Source organism: Rhodnius prolixus, unplaced genomic scaffold (genome assembly GCF_049639745.1).
Source record: "Rhodnius prolixus isolate KJV_2025 unplaced genomic scaffold, Rpr scaffold_5, whole genome shotgun sequence".
Taxonomy (NCBI): domain Eukaryota; kingdom Metazoa; phylum Arthropoda; class Insecta; order Hemiptera; family Reduviidae; genus Rhodnius; species Rhodnius prolixus.
This window is the reverse complement of record NW_027411624.1, coordinates 10,406,058-10,424,481: the sequence shown is the minus strand read 5'-3', so window position 1 is coordinate 10,424,481 and position 18,424 is coordinate 10,406,058. Positions and strand designations below refer to the sequence as shown.

General features: G+C 34.4%; 1 protein-coding gene across 2 annotated transcripts in view; it reads left to right on the top strand.

Moving 5' to 3' along the window:
- Positions 1-18,424, top strand: part of LOC141458798 (uncharacterized) — a 186,113-nt gene that overhangs the window by 146,176 nt on the left and 21,513 nt on the right. For both annotated transcript variants that reach the window (XM_074137261.1, XM_074137263.1), the window contains one exon: positions 391-492. The gene's annotated coding sequence lies outside the window, so the exon portion shown is untranslated. The remainder of the gene's footprint in view (positions 1-390; positions 493-18,424) is intronic.

The window sequence follows — 18,424 nt, the reverse complement described above, 5'->3', positions numbered from 1 at the left end:
TGCCCACACGGCTGTTTTAATGTCACGTTCGTAACTATAAAAAAATAAAATGAAGTAATTAAAGTGATTTAACTTTTCTTTTTTTAATGAATCTGTGAACGTATTTATTTTGTTATTTTTTACTTTCTCTGGTAAATAAAAAAGTTATTGTGACCTAATTAATGAAGTCTTTGTAAGGTCCAGAAAAACTGGAGTTTAATATTTATTAGGAGTTAGCAATTACTAGACTGTAATAAAAATAAAACCATATGCATAATTTGTTAGAATTTAGCTTTATAACTGGTTGACTTGTTACTCCCATCACTTTCGATGCCTTAAATATATCTACAAGAATTTTCCCATTTTCTTTTTAAACATTACTTTCATTTCTAATTTTTCTTTGTTTTTCAGACAGTACACCACTTCCTTGCTGTTTGGTGAGCGTCCGAAATTCCAACAATATTGGCCAGAAAGTGAAACAAAACGGAGGATTAGTAATTTTTCTAATAAAAGGTAAACGTAGTTTTTCATTCTCTTGAGGTTTGAAAAACAATAGTGGTGCTTTTTCAAGAAAAAGAAAAAAAAAATTTCTCAAACTAGCTGAGAGTTTCTTCTAAGTTTTCCTTCGTTTTTTGCAATGTATGAAAAGAAAAAAGGTTCTACTGGCGTTGGTAACATTTAACTACATTTCATCTTTATAGCCATTGTGAAAAGCGATGGAAATCTTTGGAACTATCAGCTAGTTTGACCAGAAAAATGGTGTTTTGGGGAATCGACAACGACTGTTTAGGTCAGAACTAAATCTTACAACTAGGGAGGACCTTTTTCTCTACTGTTATTGACTAAAACAATGGAAATCTTTGGAACTATCAGCTAGTTTGACCAGAAAAGGGTGTTTTGGGGAATTGACAACGGCTATTTAGGTCAGAACTAAATCTTACAACTAGGGTGGACCTTTTTCTTTACAGTCATTGACTAAAACAATGGAAATCTTTGAAACTATCAGCTAGTTTGACCAGATAAGGGTGTTTTGGGGAATTGACAACGGCTATTTAGGTCAGAACTAAATCTTACAACTAGGGTGGACCTTTTTCTTTACAGTCATGGACAAAAACGATGGAAATCTTTGGAACTAACAGCTAGTTTGACCAGAAAAGGGTGTTTTGGGGAATTGACAACGGCAGTTTAGGTCAGAACTAAATCTTACAACTTGGGTGGACCTTTTTCTTTACTGTTATTGACTAAAACAATGGAAATCTTTGGAACTATCAGCTAGCTTGACCAGAAAAGGGTGTTTTGGGGAATTGACAACGGCTATTTAGGTCAGAACTAAATCTTACAACTAGGGTGGACCTTTTTCTTTACAGTCATTGACTAAAACAATGGAAATCTTTGGAACTATCAGCTAGTTTGACCAGAAAAGGGTGTTTTGGGGAATTGACAACGGCTATTTAGGTCAGAACTAAATCTTACAACTAGGGTGGACCTTTTTCTTTACAGTCATTGACTAAAACAATGGAAATCTTTGGAACTATCAGTTAGTTTGACCAGAAAAGAGTGTTTTGGGGAATTGACAACGGCTATTTAGGTCAGAACTAAATCTTACAACTAGGGTGGACCTTTTTCTTTACAGTCATTGACTAAAACAATGGAAATCTTTGGAACTATCAGCTAGCTTGACCAGAAAAGGGTGTTTTGGGGAATTGACAACGGCTATTTAGGTCAGAACTAAATCTTACAACTAGGGTGGACCTTTTTCTTTACAGTCATTGACAAAAACGATGGAAATCTTTGGAACTATCAGCTAGTTTGACCAGAAAAGGGTGTTTTGGGGAATTGACAACGGCTATTTAGGTCAGAACTAAATCTTACAACTAGGGTGGACCTTTTTCTTTACAGTCATTGACTAAAACAATGGAAATCTTTGGAACTATCAGCTAGTTTGACCAGAAAAGGGTGTTTTGGGGAATTGACAACGGCTATTTAGGTCAGAACTAAATCTTACAACTAGGGTGGACCTTTTTCTTTGCAGCCATTGACAAAAACAATGGAAATCTTTGGAACTATCAGCTAGTTTGACCATAAAAGGGTGTTTTGGGGAATTGACAACGGCTGTTTAGGCCAGTACTAAATCTTACAACTAGGGTGGACCTTTTTCTTTATTGTTATTGACTAAAACAATGGAAATCTTTGGAACTATCAGCTAGTTTGACCAGAAAAGGGTGTTTTGGGGAATTGACAACGGCTGTTTTGGTCTGTACTAAATCTTACAACTAGGGTGGACCTTTTTCTTTATTGTTATTGACTAAAACAATGGAAATCTTCGGAACTATCAGCTAGCTTGACCAGAAAAGGGTGTTTTGGGGAATTGACAACGGCTGTTTTGGTCTGTACTAAATCTTACAACTAGGGTGGACCTTTTTCTTTATTGTTATTGACTAAAACAATGGAAATCTTCGGAACTATCAGCTAGTTTGACCAGAAAAGGGTGTTTTGGGGAATTGACAACGGATGTTTAGGCCAGTACTAAATCTTACAACTAGGGTGGACCTTTTTCTTTATTGTTATTGACTAAAACAATGGAAATCTTCGGAACTATCAGCTAGTTTGACCAGAAAAGGGTGTTTTGGGGAATTGACAACGGCTATTTAGGTCAGAACTAAATCTTACAACTAGGGTGGACCTTTTTCTTTGCAGCCATTGACAAAAACAATGGAAATCTTTGGAACTATCAGCTAGTTTGACCATAAAAGGGTGTTTTGGGGAATTGACAACGGCTGTTTAGGTCAGAACTAAATCTTACAACTAGGGTGGACCTTTTTCTTTGCAGCCATTGACAAAAACAATGGAAATCTTTGGAACTATCAGCTAGTTTGACCATAAAAGGGTGTTTTGGGGAATTGACAACGGCTATTTAGGTCAGAACTAAATCTTACAACTAGGGTGGACCTTTTTCTTTGCAGCCATTGACAAAAACAATGGAAATCTTTGGAACTATCAGCTAGTTTGACCATAAAAGGGTGTTTTGGGGAATTGACAACGGCTGTTTAGGCCAGTACTAAATCTTACAACTAGGGTGGACCTTTTTCTTTATTGTTATTGACTAAAACAATGGAAATCTTTGGAACTATCAGCTAGTTTGACCAGAAAAGGGTGTTTTGGGGAATTGACAACGGCTGTTTTGGTCTGTACTAAATCTTACAACTAGGGTGGACCTTTTTCTTTATTGTTATTGACTAAAACAATGGAAATCTTCGGAACTATCAGCTAGCTTGACCAGAAAAGGGTGTTTTGGGGAATTGACAACGGCTGTTTTGGTCTGTACTAAATCTTACAACTAGGGTGGACCTTTTTCTTTATTGTTATTGACTAAAACAATGGAAATCTTCGGAACTATCAGCTAGTTTGACCAGAAAAGGGTGTTTTGGGGAATTGACAACGGATGTTTAGGCCAGTACTAAATCTTACAACTAGGGTGGACCTTTTTCTTTATTGTTATTGACTAAAACAATGGAAATCTTTGGAACTATCAGCTAGTTTGACCAGAAAAGGGTGTTTTGGGGAATTGACAACGGCTGTTTAGGCCAGTACTAAATCTTACAACTAGGGTGGACCTTTTTCTTTATTGTTATTGACTAAAACAATGGAAATCTTCGGAACTATCAGCTAGCTTGACCAGAAAAGGGTGTTTTGGGGAATTGACAACGGCTGTTTTGGTCTGTACTAAATCTTACAACTAGGGTGGACCTTTTTCTTTATTGTTATTGACTAAAACAATGGAAATCTTCGGAACTATCAGCTAGTTTGACCAGAAAAGGGTGTTTTGGGGAATTGACAACGGATGTTTAGGCCAGTACTAAATCTTACAACTAGGGTGGACCTTTTTCTTTATTGTTATTGACTAAAACAATGGAAATCTTCGGAACTATCAGCTAGTTTGACCAGAAAAGGGTGTTTTGGGGAATTGACAACGGCTGTTTAGGCCAGTACTAAATCTTACAACTAGGGTGGACCTTTTTCTTTACAGTCATTGACTAAAACAATGGAAATCTTTGGAACTATCAGCTAGTTTGACCAGATAAGGGTGTTTTGGGGAATTGACAACGGCTATTTAGGCCAGAACTAAATCTTACAACTAGGGTGGACCTTTTTCTTTACAGTCATTGCCAAAAACAATGGAAATCTTCTGAACTATCAGCTAGTTTGACCAGAAAAGGGTGTTTTGGGGAATTGACAACGGCTACTTAGGTCAGAACTAAATCTTACAACTAGGGTGGACCTTTTTCTTTGCAGCCATTGACAAAAACAATGGAAATCTTTGGAACTATCAGCTAGTTTGACCATAAAAGGGTGTTTTGGGGAATTGACAACGGCTGTTTAGGCCAGTACTAAATCTTACAACTAGGGTGGACCTTTTTCTTTATTGTTATTGACTAAAACAATGGAAATCTTTGGAACTATCAGCTAGCTTGACCAGAAAAGGGTGTTTTGGGGAATTGACAACGGCTGTTTTGGTCAGTACTAAATCTTACAACTAGGGTGGACCTTTTTCTTTATTGTTATTGACTAAAACAATGGAAATCTTCGGAACTATCAGCTAGTTTGACCAGAAAAGGGTGTTTTGGGGAATTGACAACGGATGTTTAGGCCAGTACTAAATCTTACAACTAGGGTGGACCTTTTTCTTTATTGTTATTGACTAAAACAATGGAAATCTTCGGAACTATCAGCTAGTTTGACCAGAAAAGGGTGTTTTGGGGAATTGACAACGGCTGTTTAGGCCAGTACTAAATCTTACAACTAGGGTGGACCTTTTTCTTTACAGTCATTGACTAAAACAATGGAAATCTTTGGAACTATCAGCTAGTTTGACCAGATAAGGGTGTTTTGGGGAATTGACAACGGCTATTTAGGCCAGAACTAAATCTTACAACTAGGGTGGACCTTTTTCTTTACAGTCATTGCCAAAAACAATGGAAATCTTCTGAACTATCAGCTAGTTTGACCAGAAAAGGGTGTTTTGGTGGAATTGTCGATGGTTATTTAATCTAGTACTATTTGTAATTAAATAATTTGCGCACAGTAAGTATTATTTGCCGTACTTAAAGTGCGGTTTGGTAACTTCAAGGGGAGTACAAATTTCTCATCGTTTTTAAAAACTGAAACCGATTAATATAAATTACTATTTTTTATATTTATTTAATTAGTCAAATATTAATATATTACGCTCTCCGTATGCAGCGCATTAAGTTAGCACATTAATAAGCTGGATAAGTCCATTAAATTCTCGTTCTGTTACTGTAGTATTACAGTAATGACGTCAAGTATTTTTGGTAAAATAACAAAGAATTCTCTGGACAGCTATTACTCTGGCATTAAAGCGTAATGGATGCCCTAAGCTGTACATCATGCGGGTATTGCTGCTCACATTAGCCAGTTACGTTCATTGTTTTTACTGAGATGTGTAGTAAGTTATTGTTTGTCTTTTTGTTACTTAAGTCTTTGTTGATCATTTATATCTAGTTTATTAGTAGTGGTGGACTTTGTCAAATTGTTTATGAATTGATAGTAATTTTGAGCGATAGGTAATTCTAAGCTGGTAATAGCTTTGTTTCTAAGTGATGCTGCCAGGTTTTCAGGGTTTTCTCAGCATCAGTTTCCATCATTTAAACAGGCTGAAAGCGCCACAATATTCTTAACTTCCTAAAGTAGAGCTTTTCAAACTGTTTTTCAGTTAAAGTTTTCCTTTAGATTGAGGAATTTTTTCTTCAAATGTAGGTTTTTTTTAAGGTGCACTTTAAACTTTTAAAATATAGATCAAGTTCATTAAACTTAAAATGCCATTTTAGGCTTTCTCATTTTCCAATGTTCACCAGAAATACCTACCCATTTTGAGAAAAGCCCCTCCTGAACAAAAAAAATTGACTTTTCCTCTACATTGTTATTTTGTTTTCGAAAATCATTTCAATTTTTTGTTCGCTTTTTTTATTTTTTAGAACTTTTCATTGAATACTTGTACATTAATTAAAACTGTCGGTTTTAATTAATTAAAACGTTAAAAAACACCCAACTTTGACAATTTTTTTCTCTTTTTCTATAAAAGATTAAATTCTCAAATTTTCTTTAAAATGTGGGGCACATTCTTCCTTATAACTGTAATTTTTTGCCACAACACAGATCAAGTAAATTTCATGAGTCATACGATTCAGATTTTTATGTAGATGTGCCTCTTGGGGGTCTCGACGCTGTACATCAAATGGGAGTGGAGTTAGCCCCATATATGTGAGGCCCCCTCCAAAATTATTATTATTACTAATAACTCTATAAATCTTACCCGATTTTGATAAAATTTGGCAGGATGAAAGGGTTAGGGCTCCTCTATGTAACATTAAACCGACGTTCTGCTCTTACACTTAATAGGGGAAATTATGGCAATCGTTTCAAATGATCAACGCATGAACTGATTTTCATGAATTTATTTTTTAATGAATCTATTTTTCATGAAACTTTAATTAAGTGTAATTCTTTGCGAGAGCTAAAAGTAAGCTCTCCATATAATAAGTACCATTTCATAATACTTTTAGTACAGTTCCATCACCTTTTGAAGATATTTAAGCATATTAATTGTGTTAATAAAATCCCAAACGGGAAGAATGGTTAGTCCGACCTTACAGCACACGGTAAAAGTCGTGTTGGTGATCACCAACAGAATTACGGAAAAATGGCGAATTATTTTCCCAATTTTATGCAAATGAGATTATTAGAAGAAGAATTTTAGCCACTTTATTATTTGTTGGTCGAATAAATCTAGAGTTTACAGTGCCTTTATCGAGGTGTGTACCTATTTTATGGCATAAAAGGATTGAAAGCGTTTATTTATTTTATTAGAGAATTTAGATAAGAGCTTATTCTCGTAAATACGACGATGTTAATGTACTCTCTACAACATATGGTTGCCCTTAATTGAACATTATTACGATCTTGTTTATTAGCTGATAAACAGTTTTACATAGTTTCTTTTCATTTATATAATATAAAAAATATATATATTTTTTTGTTTCATATATTCTGATTACCCTAGTAAGTAATAAACACAGATAAATATGTATTAAATTAATTCAATGATTACAAACAACTGATGACTGTAAAACGAAAGAGTAGGTATCTGCTTTCTGGCAGCCCATTTATTTTAATTGATTGCTTTTAAGTTAATTGTAAGTAAAGTTTAAAGTCTATCAAGTTTATTGTGAGGATATCCCACTAACGGCAACTTACTTTCCCGTCATTATCGGTAACAAACTTCTAAATTTATAATTTCAAAGGAGGAACCGTTGAAATTAAAGTCATTTTAACCAACAGAAAGTGGCCACCTGCTTGTACCTAATCCAGACTAGCAAGAGGACCGGTTTTAGATAAATGATGACTGCCGGGAAGGAGTTTGATATGGTTGGTAGAGCAATAAAGAATCGATTAAGGGAGTTAATCAAGAATTATAACCCAGTTAATCAAATCGTCACTTCTGAAGTAGCTAAGAATAAATTAAAAATCATTCTATAGAGAGGATTAAACATGTTGACGCGTAGAGTTGTTAACCAGTTATGGTTATTGAGTCCATAAGATCGCCAAAAGACGAGATGAAGAAGAACGATTAAAGAATTTAAAACAATTATTGCCAACGGAAAGCTGCAAGAATTACTTATTAGTAGACATGTTGCTTGTTGCGGTCAAGATTCCACAAAAGGTTTGTCATTTCATAACAAAATCTTGTTCGTTTTCTATAAATTGATCTCATTTCCTCTGTTCTTTAGATTTTAATAAAAAAATAATTAAATAGAAAAAAAGGTGACCATAAACCAGGAAACTAAAATATTTCAGCAGATGGGAAATAAACCCGGTGTGAAGAGTGCATTGGAGATCAAATAAAGTTGTTTCCCCCTCTCAATGTGGGTTATACGAGTATATGAAGAATTACTGGGGAGTATGTACAACCCACATGTTGGTAAGGTCTACAACTATCGCTAAAACATGTGCACTGATTGTGGACAACATCCCACACTGTGCATGTACCCCTCATACGGCTTTATGTCTTACAGTTTGCAGAACGAAAGAAAAGCAAAAAAGCACTTCATATAAAAATGAAAAAAAGAAGTGAGTTGAAGGACACTTCTCAAGTAGACTTTGCTTAATGAGCTTATTCAAAATCGTCTTTATTAGACAACACAATAAGTGAACAGCCAACTTCCGTTATAGTCACTGCTACTCTGAAGGTCATCCGTCTGTAAATCAAAAAGGATACTGCGTGAAGGCTAAACCATGTAGAAAAGAAAATCTGCAAATTGCCTCTGGACTACATAATCTGGGAAATTTTTACACTACTTACTTTTTCTTTGGGGGGACCACAATTTTGATAAGGAAATAATTAACAATCTGTACCCACCAAAGAGGAGCGATCTGCTGAAATAAGTCTACCTTAATTCATTTCTTGTTTAGTTATTTATTCTCTGTATGGTTTATTCTTTCTTAGGGTATCAATATTCCTTCTGCAAGGGTTGGCGTTAAAACCTAAGAGCAAGCTGCTAATCTGTCGGTCTCTTCAGGTGCCATCTTACAGCTTCTCGTCTTTAAACTTGACTCTCGGTTTTCCTCACTTGGCTGGGCCATTCCTCACCATTATTCCAACTGATTTCCTTACACCAAAGTCTGTTTCTTCCTTATTATCCTCTCTTACACTCCTCTTTCAAAGCTGTCATTCTCCTCCTGTTCAGCCGTGCCTATGTAAACCTATTTTGTCATAAAACCCATTTCCGCTTCTTCGATCTTCAAGACTGGTTTACATGACTTGCTCTGATTCTATTTGGAATCCTGGAAATTGATTAGAATGTAATTTTCGATTGTAGATAGCAAAGGCCACAAAGTAGCTGCAACCCACATTCGCTGCTCTAGTGATAGTGTTTGTGCAGAAATATAGTTTTTTTATGTGTGTGGATGAATTAGTTTTGTGGATATTGCTAAACCCAAAACTATTTTAAAATGGAAAATTTGGTAGCGACAACCAGTATTTGATTACATCATTGATTTTCTTATGTCGTGGCACATATAATTTTGGATTTTTATCCATAAAGAAAGATTGGTTTATCTTCTTAATAATCAGTTATTTGACTGTGAAAGCAAACACAGGCAGAAGTGAAAATTAAATCTTCTACACTAAAATCCGAAATCAACAAAAAAAAGTGTACACTACTTTTAATGTTTGCAGTGATTGTATGTTGTTCGTGTTGTTAGACTGGGGTACCCGCAGGGACGCCAAGATCCCTGAAGAAGTGGCTAATCCACTTCCCCCCTACGGCTCTCTTTTTTTTTTTGTTAAATCGTAAAATAAGAAGTCTTAAAAGAAAAAAAATCTGTAGCAGACATCTTAGGATCTGTTTTCTAGTAAAATGCGAAAACTGGAAAACTTTTCAGTAAATTTGGCTTTCCCAGTTGTCCGGATTTTGACTGAAACCTGTTGTATCCGATTTGAATAAGCTGATTACGCTTTAAATACATATTCGCCGCTTTAAGGTGTGCTTTGAATTTTAATTTAGGCTGTTAGAATGTAGAAATAGAATAGAAAGTGGGACGGGGATCTATGCCCCACGGCACCGCAGCCAAAATAGACTTATTGTGCCTTCCTTTTAGATCTAGTAGACGAAACCTCCTCTTCTAAAGAGATTGAGGACTTTCCCTACTAGTTCTTTTTGCGCTACTATCTCCTTTCGTCTCAAAGTTCCTTCCAGTAATCGAGCGGTTGATAGCAACAAGTGTTAGGCCGTTTCTTCCTCTTCTAGCACAATTTGCCCAACGGTTCCCAGCTAATAAAGCCATACCTTGTACAGGATGCTTCCTAAACCTACCATGCCCCCATGTGAAATAGGCCTGTGAACAGAGTAATCTGATTTCGGTTCTTTGTTTACACAGCATTTAGGTTGTTAACTAAATATAGAGAATTTAACTTGATCGTGTTCTTCTTTTTAAATCGTGGGAGAAAGCAACAACAAACAACAGTCTCTCTCTTTCATTTTGTGAGGAACCTGTTGCTTCTGCAGCATCCACTGAGCTCCACAGGCGAAGTAGAAATATAAAACAAATTGTCATAAAAAAAGAACTTCTTATGGAGCAAAACCTAGATTAAAAACTAAATAAATAAACTCTTGACTTTCACATTCATTAAGCCAGAAAGTTCAATTTAATTAGGTCAAACTTTAAAAGCTGTAAATGGTAAGAAATTTTAAATCTATTAAGAATTTATTATGTGTCATTTTAAATGGGTACTAAAAATTATTTTAATTTTTTTATTACGATTTTGCTTTTTTTGAAAGTACGAGTAGTTTTCAAAATGATCGTGTCTAGTCGCAGATGTTCTTTACAAAGTTCAATATCTTTTGATGTTGCTGTACAAAGATAAGTGAAAGGTCTTGTTGTACATTTATATATCACTCCGTGAACTTGTCTGAAATGAAAGAGTCCACTATTTGTCATCAAACAGCAGGAGATCTTGTGCTAAATGAGAATTGATCCTCTAATGGTCTTCTACCATGTGAGATGAGACAGCAATTTCATTGAACTTGGCCCATTGGACAATATAGCCGGTCATTTCTGTTTAAATTGAGTCAAGTGTGACTCATTCTACTGTTTTAGGGTGAGGAGAGAGGTAGGTGATAGAGATAAGGTTCAATTGGTTAATTCAGCAGATCTAAACGATTGGACATTAATGTCCAAATGACTTGCTGTGGTACAGCGCTAATGATCAAATACATTTTACATTATATGTCGCATTGTCCCAAGATATTAAGCATTGGATTGGCCAAACAAGCAACCAATTATTTGAAATTAAATTCTTATTAAAACCGCTAAAAAAATAAAAATCTCTCAAATTTTGGATGGCAAGAAAATCGATCTCTACTATCTTCTTGAGATCTTCATCCGGACAACTACTAAATAAGAGTTTTATTTCCAAATGAAGCATTATAAACCACAGAATGCTCAATTGCATTGGAATTCTAAAAAAAAAAAAAAAAGGAGATATCAAGCATTCCCTTAAGTTTTCTTTCATTCTTGCACATTTTTTCTGGAATTTCCAAAAATCCCAATTACGAGTGTTATCTACGAGAAATCAATTTCATTAATTTAACGAGTTAGCAGTGCTTTTTCTACCTAATCCAGCTATTTCTCAACAGAAATTGATCTACTATCAACAATGTAACTTAAATGTTCCACTTGCACGAGTTTTAATAAATCTTCTTCCGTCAAGTTGCGAGTGGGGGTCGCAGATTAGACTAAATCAATTCTTAAAGGTTAGTACTAAAGGTTGACGATTTATTTCTGATTTATCTACATGCTCTTTACATGCTGTCAAGAACTTCATCATGCTTACTACGAAAATTATCTGTCTGCCTCTGTCACCTAATTATAATGGAAGTTATGGGACGTTTTAAGGGCTAACAGGCGACACACAGATGATTATGAATTACGCATAGTTATTGTGGGCCAATTAAAACTTTCTGTAATTAATTAGTTTTGCATCCTTTTACTGTAAAATGGGAAAATTTTGGGATTCCCTTCAGTTGGCAACCCGGAAACGAAAACGGTAGTAACACATTTTTTCTTAATTTTAATTTCCTTATTGGAAATATTCGAAGGCGAAAAAATATTTATTTATTTATTTATTTTGGTGAACAACCAGTGAGTTTTTGGAACAGAAATCATAAAAACGTAACAAGATAAAACTGTTCAAATTGTTTTCGTTTAGAACGCTGTTTGCACAAATCTTTTGATGTTTTGATGTACCCAAATTTGTAGGCTTAACTTCTTTGAAAAACTATTTTGTAGACCAGGGGTGGCCAACAAGTCGATCGCGAGGCCAGTTTTGGTCGATCGTCAATCCCAGTATCACCAAATGTAGCGAATATATCTATTCTAGTTTCGGATCTACATACCTATGCGAAACAGCATTTGCATACTCGAAGCTAACGAAGACTAAACAACGTTCTGTCCTGACTGATTCCCATATTGAAGACTCATTATTATTATCTTTGTCAGGATATACACCTAATTATGATTCCTTGGTTAGAAACATGCAACTCAGTCTTCCCGTTAATGTTACCTTGAATTCTGTAGCTACCTTGAATTAATTAATATTGTTAATAATTATCCATGTTCTTTTAATTCCCCTGGATGTGAGTGTTTTGGCCCTTTAAATAATTATTGTTGTTGTTTTTTACGTCGGTAGATAAACCTCGCTGGAATGCACCTTATACTGAAACACAATGTATAAACATAGTATGCATTTCACACCCCTTCTTCACCCCTAGACTACGCCTATGACAACAAGTCGATCGCGACACACTTTTGAGATAAAAAGTAGATCTTATTTACAGAATAGTTGGCCACCCCTGATGTAGACCTATTAGATTTATCTTTTGTAACGTATTAAGAAAGGCGAAGATACTATTTAAAGTGTGAAGATTTTACTTATATTCGTTTTAAATTAAAACCAATTTTCTGACTGGGTAAACAGAACATTTTAACTTAATAAAAACCGAAAACTCTCAGAAATAACCGACAGAGACTAATCTTTGAACCCTCAAGACTCCTCAAGTAATAAAATTGTGGTGGACCAACTTTGGCCTAAGTCTTAAGCTATAAAAGAATTGTAAGTAAAGTAATCGCGTATTATTTAGGCGGAGCTTAACGTCGCAACTACCAAATAACATGACGTGGACGGAGGCAAAAGCACATACTTTACCATTAACATATTTTCTTACAAATTAAAAGTAGCTACCCGCTGGGTTTTAAGTAGGGATCTACAAACTTATCAATTTATGCTTCCATAACCAATATACCAAAACCCGCCTCTTAAAAATGATTGATAAAAGACATCGATGTATCTAAAGACAAAGATGTATTGTTTTTCTCGTTGGGTAGACCCAGCCTAGTTTCTTAAAGGAAACTTTAACCGCTGAAAAATGAGGAAAAGGGAAGTATAATTCTATAGACAGGAAACTGAATAATGGACTGCAATAAAACTACAGATCTCCTCCCTATAATCGGAAAGATGATTTGAGTATTTGTAAGGGATAATGTATAAAAATTGGTAATTTTAACTAGGGCATTATAGGGCCTATAATAATAAGGGCCATTACTTATTATTGCAGTTCTAATACTAAACTGAAGGAGTAAACATTGCGGACAGTGGCTAGCCAATTGCTGCGAAGTGTTGTAGGTTGTGATTACAAGCCAAGGGCACAATGCCATCCGCCCTCAGCTGCCAGCCTTGTTGTTCTGTTGTTGTTATGTTCACTTGCATTCAAAAGGGAACCTCTTCTATTCTACTGGTTCATGAATAATTTTATCGGATTTTACCAATTTAAGACACTTAACGCAGTAAAAGGGCCCAGGCACGAGGAATATATATTCCTTAAACGCAAACACATACCCCTCGCTACTGTTCTTCACCATCCTACCATCTATCTTCTCCACTCCAGTCACACAACGCTTTACTTATTACTGGCCGCACATTGAATTTACTATTAGATTAAAATTAGTCTTTAGCTGCACGTCTTGAATTACAAACAACAATCTTGTGCGGAACGTTTTTTATTTTATTTCTGTTAAATGGATTTATTTATTTTCTAAATATTATATTATATATTTAGTCGAGGAATCGTTAGTTGACTCCAAACACTTGCTGGAGACGACTGATTGGCTGCAAGGCTGTATATTAAATTTGTATAACTCTAGTATTTTTATAAATAGTCGAAAGAATTGATTTACCTACTGATAAATACAGGTCGAATAATTAAAGATCCTGGTCAAATCTAGGTTTCTCAATGTTCTCGAAGAAATGGATTCACTGATTTAGGAAGTGTGCTGATTGATGGTCGGGTATGAAAGGATACGAAGTTGTCACTCGGTTAATTGGGTGTGAGTATGCTAGATGTCAAGTACTAAGTGAATTTATATGTTTCTGGAGTACAAAATGGCGTTTAGTTTAATTTAAATTTAGTTTAGAATATCTATAGAATGTTTCGGTCAGTTTTTGGCTAGCCATAAATCAAATTGGTCAGTCGTAGTTCAGCAGATGTCGTGCAGGTCTTATTGAGCAGTATAAAAGTGTTACTCAACCAAGGCGTATCACTCCTTGGTCATTTTTTTTCTTTTTCCTGGAGACTCCTTGTTATTTTAAGCAAAAGAAGGTTCTTCATTCCTGAATTGAGTCATCAGTCATTTATAAATTAAGACACCCGGCTAAGAAATTTGATCAAAGAGGCATATAATCAATAATTTATTTTAAAAAAATATAGTTTCTACGCCGGATGATATCGATGATTTTGTTCATTGTAGAGCATATTTTTTGTTTTCGATCAGTTACGGATTATCACCTGATCATTGATATTTCTATCCCTCACTAAATCCATTAAATAAGGTTAAATTAAGTTTTATTAAGTTATTAGTTACTTCATCAATTGCATCTGTGGCCCGGATATCCATCATTTTAGAAACCAGATAAGAAGAACTATGTTTATGGCTAACTGTTACTCTAAGTAGCACGTTCAGACACTTCACACCAATTTAGCTCAAGGTGATCATAGAATGAATATGAATGGTCCAAAATCGTCCTTTTATTAAAGGAATAATGGTATCAGAGTGGAATCTGCAGTAAAAATCTTTAAACCTATTATTTCCTGTTCATAGAGATTTGTTCTCAGCTATTACTGAACATTAATCTAAACCATTTAATGGAATATGTTAAGTAACATTTCCCCGTCTAATTCTGTACCTCGGAGGGAAAAGGCACCATGTCACAAAAAGTAAATTTTACAGGGGAGCCAAATAAAGATATTTTTCCAAATTCATTTTTTGTTCCACTTTTCCGGTTATACTCTTTCCTGTACTTCTCACCGTAATTATTATAGTGGGTGTGGCCACTTAACCTCCCATATTTTAAAATATTTTACTTTCATCTCCATTGTGAAAAAAATTTATGCCCATGTAGTGCCTTTTACCCTTAAGCAATGAAGTATCATAGTGCTTTTTAAAAATACATAAATCGCTTAATAGTAAACATAGGACATAGTGCTTTACACCTGTAGAAAGAGCAACAAAAAATTTGTAAAATGATGCCAAAATCTGAAAATCGAAAAAAATGGACCTGGTGCCTTTTCCCTCCGAGGTACAGAATTATTTTTCATTTTGACCGAATAATCTAACGATATTTAACAAAAAAAAAATCAGTAATTTGACATTTAAGTATCTAAAATTATCATAAACGGTTATCTATGAAAAACCACATTGCTATTTTTATCTAATAATAGATTAAAGTAATGTATGTACTAAATTATAGTTCAAAATATGTTATACGCAGAAATCTAATGAATAATTTTTAATAGTTTTCCTTGAGTAACAGTCAAGTTATTTTGATTAAATAATTAAAAATGGATATAAATCTGAAAAAAATCAACGTTTGTATTTTATATATATTTAAATGAAAATAATTGATTGGACTAAGTTTCCGACCCTAGGGAATTGTGTCATCTTCAGGGCTTATGCTTGTTGACAATTATAATATTTTTACATTTTGAGCATCAAAGATTGGGGTTTCTTCTGTCCTGAATGTTTAGAAAAACCTTTGATGTTAAAAATGTAATATATATAATTGTCAATAATCGTAAACCCTGAAGTGTAGTCCCTACTGCGTAAAAATAACTTTAGTTTATTAAAATTGCGCTTCACCCTTGTAGATCCTTTGAATTTAAAAGGAGAATAACTACGTATTAAGTTTATTTTCTTGGTAAGAAGTTTCTGTTTAGAAAGTTGAGTAAAAGGGTTTATTCAAAGGCATACTGATACAGATATCAGCGAGTATCTTCATCTGATTTCAGCCAATTAGAAATGTTTCAAAAAAAAAAAAGCTAATGTACTTAATTTTTTTCTAACTTTCTGAACTGATGATCTCTTGCTACTTCTGGAGCTAAGTGCCTAAACTATTTGTTCATAAATCAAGAGCTGAATTCCAACGCGTTGATTATATTTGGCCCTTTTTGCAAAGTTATGTGTACCTATGGACACGAAATACGATAGCTAATCGATTAAACATTAACTGAATATAACTATTTGCTGTCTAAAAAACCTCCGCTGCATTGTTGTAAACTCTTTGTCTACAAAATGTTAGTAACCAAACTACTCAATGAAGTTCATCAACATTCCTTTAGTTTCAATACCAAAACTTTTATTCACACACGAAACCTGTAGCTGAAAAATTGTGTACCATATGTCGAATCAATTCAACCCTCAAACACGCCTGAGGCACCGTTATCGTTGTAACCAACTGATGATGGGACTTCATAACTGTGGATGATCGCTATTAATGTTTTGAAGTGAGGTATATGTCATATAACATTTACCTAGTTATGCTATAAAGCAGTTGTAAGTATTCAATAAGAAGTAACAAAACAAAAAAGTAATAATACACTGGAGTCTCGGATATCCGTCACCCTTTTATCCGTCTATTCCAATTAACCGTCACTGTCCTCAGTATTTAAAAATTAAAAAGAAAACCAAAAAATTCCCGTTCAACGCAGAGTGTGAATATTTTCTTTTGAGATTTTTTCCTTTGTCTTTTAGGTACATACTCGTGTCCATCATTCGACAGTTTGTGGGTTTTTTCCTAAAAAGATCAACCACAAACAAAACCGCCCACAAAACCGATTAGATGTCGCAGACATTGTAATCATTAATTTTAATACACAATAGAATGAATTGAATAATGAAAGACACCTGATCTTTAAGGCTTAAGCGTATAAACGTATAAAATATGTATACCAGTTAATACAAAGTTTTATACACGTTAAACAAAAGAATCTGGAAATTTTCCTGTTTTTTTTCCATTATCCGCCTATTCGACTATCCGTCACGTGTCCGGTCCCGGTCATGACGGATAACCGAGACTCCACTGTAATTAAAAGAGAAGGTATTAGCTCAGTAGTTAGCAAAATGGATGCGGCTATCCTGGGTTCGAATCCAGCCAGCTGGTTCTTAGTGATTCTCTTCCATAAGAGAAAATCTAACTAACATGGCTTACACAATACGTTAAAAAAACATTGTTTTTTTAAATTCTGGACATAAACAAATTAATTTATAGTCATTGCCGTCATTTCAAGACAATTTTTCATTCACAGATTTGGTGAAGATGAGTTTCACCGTAACAAAAAAAAATGTAAATAACAGAAAGTAACTATTTGGCGAATACTAGGCTTAAAATGGTGTTGTTATTTACATAAATTATTTACACTATCACATTTTTACATACTACTATTAATTAGATAATGTAAAGTTGTGTTAGTCGATAGTCTATATCGATAGTTTGCTGGTGTGTGTTTGTGTATTTGCCTGTAAAATGTTGTATTGGCTAGAGACGCACACTCTCAGTGACCGTACCTACAAAATAGAATAAGACTTATCTACCTGATCATGCCAAATAAGGCGAGTATGGCTACCCGGACCACAGTCTGTTTATGTTACACCTCACGATACTCCATCCAGGACGACCCTCTGAGGTCATTATCTTCTTAGGCATTTTTTTTTTTTCTTTCTATCTCTTTCTTTTTCATTAAATTAACGGCTTTTATGGGTAGAGGGGAAAAAGGAGTTTTATTTCTTGTTTTTAGAGTTATGCAATCATCTTACATTTTGTCTTCTTCTTTACTTGTTCGCTCTGACATTTAAATAAACTTACATTCAAGTCGTTCAAATCAATTTCATTGATTTGAAAATCATGTTTACGAGATTTTTGAATGAATGTCTTTTCTTTTTTGTTCTATTTGGAATCATGCCAAACTTACGAAATGGAATGGAGACCGGAAATGTTCAATTTGTGAATCCGCTTAATAAGAAGAGTGGTTTTTGAAAATGGTTGCCGTATTTTATATTTTAAGAAATACCTTAGAAAGTAAATATTGCAAGAATATTCTACTTTATATTTCGATTGCAATACTTCGATTGGTCCTCATCTGGGAACACGACCGTAAATCCTTCAGAATTCAAAATGTATTCAAATTTCTTACTAATAAAGAATTTACTTTTTATACCCGTAATGCGAGATGTCAAATAGCAATTACATCAATTTCACTCTAACTACAAACTTATCCGGTTATTAACCTTGAATAATTCTAGTTTAAACTGTAAAAAAGACACTTCTACCATATGTTTACTTTTGTTAATTGCCCCTTATTTGGAATTTGTTATTGAAACTAAATGGACTCTCTTTAGTGTATGTCTCGTTAAATGAGCAACCATTATGGGATGGTGTTTTTAAGAACTGTAATTAGTAAGTAGCATACCTGCAAACCGATCGTTTAAAACTCTTCAAGTACCTGTTATGAGTGCAAAGAACTGTAAATTCTATGAT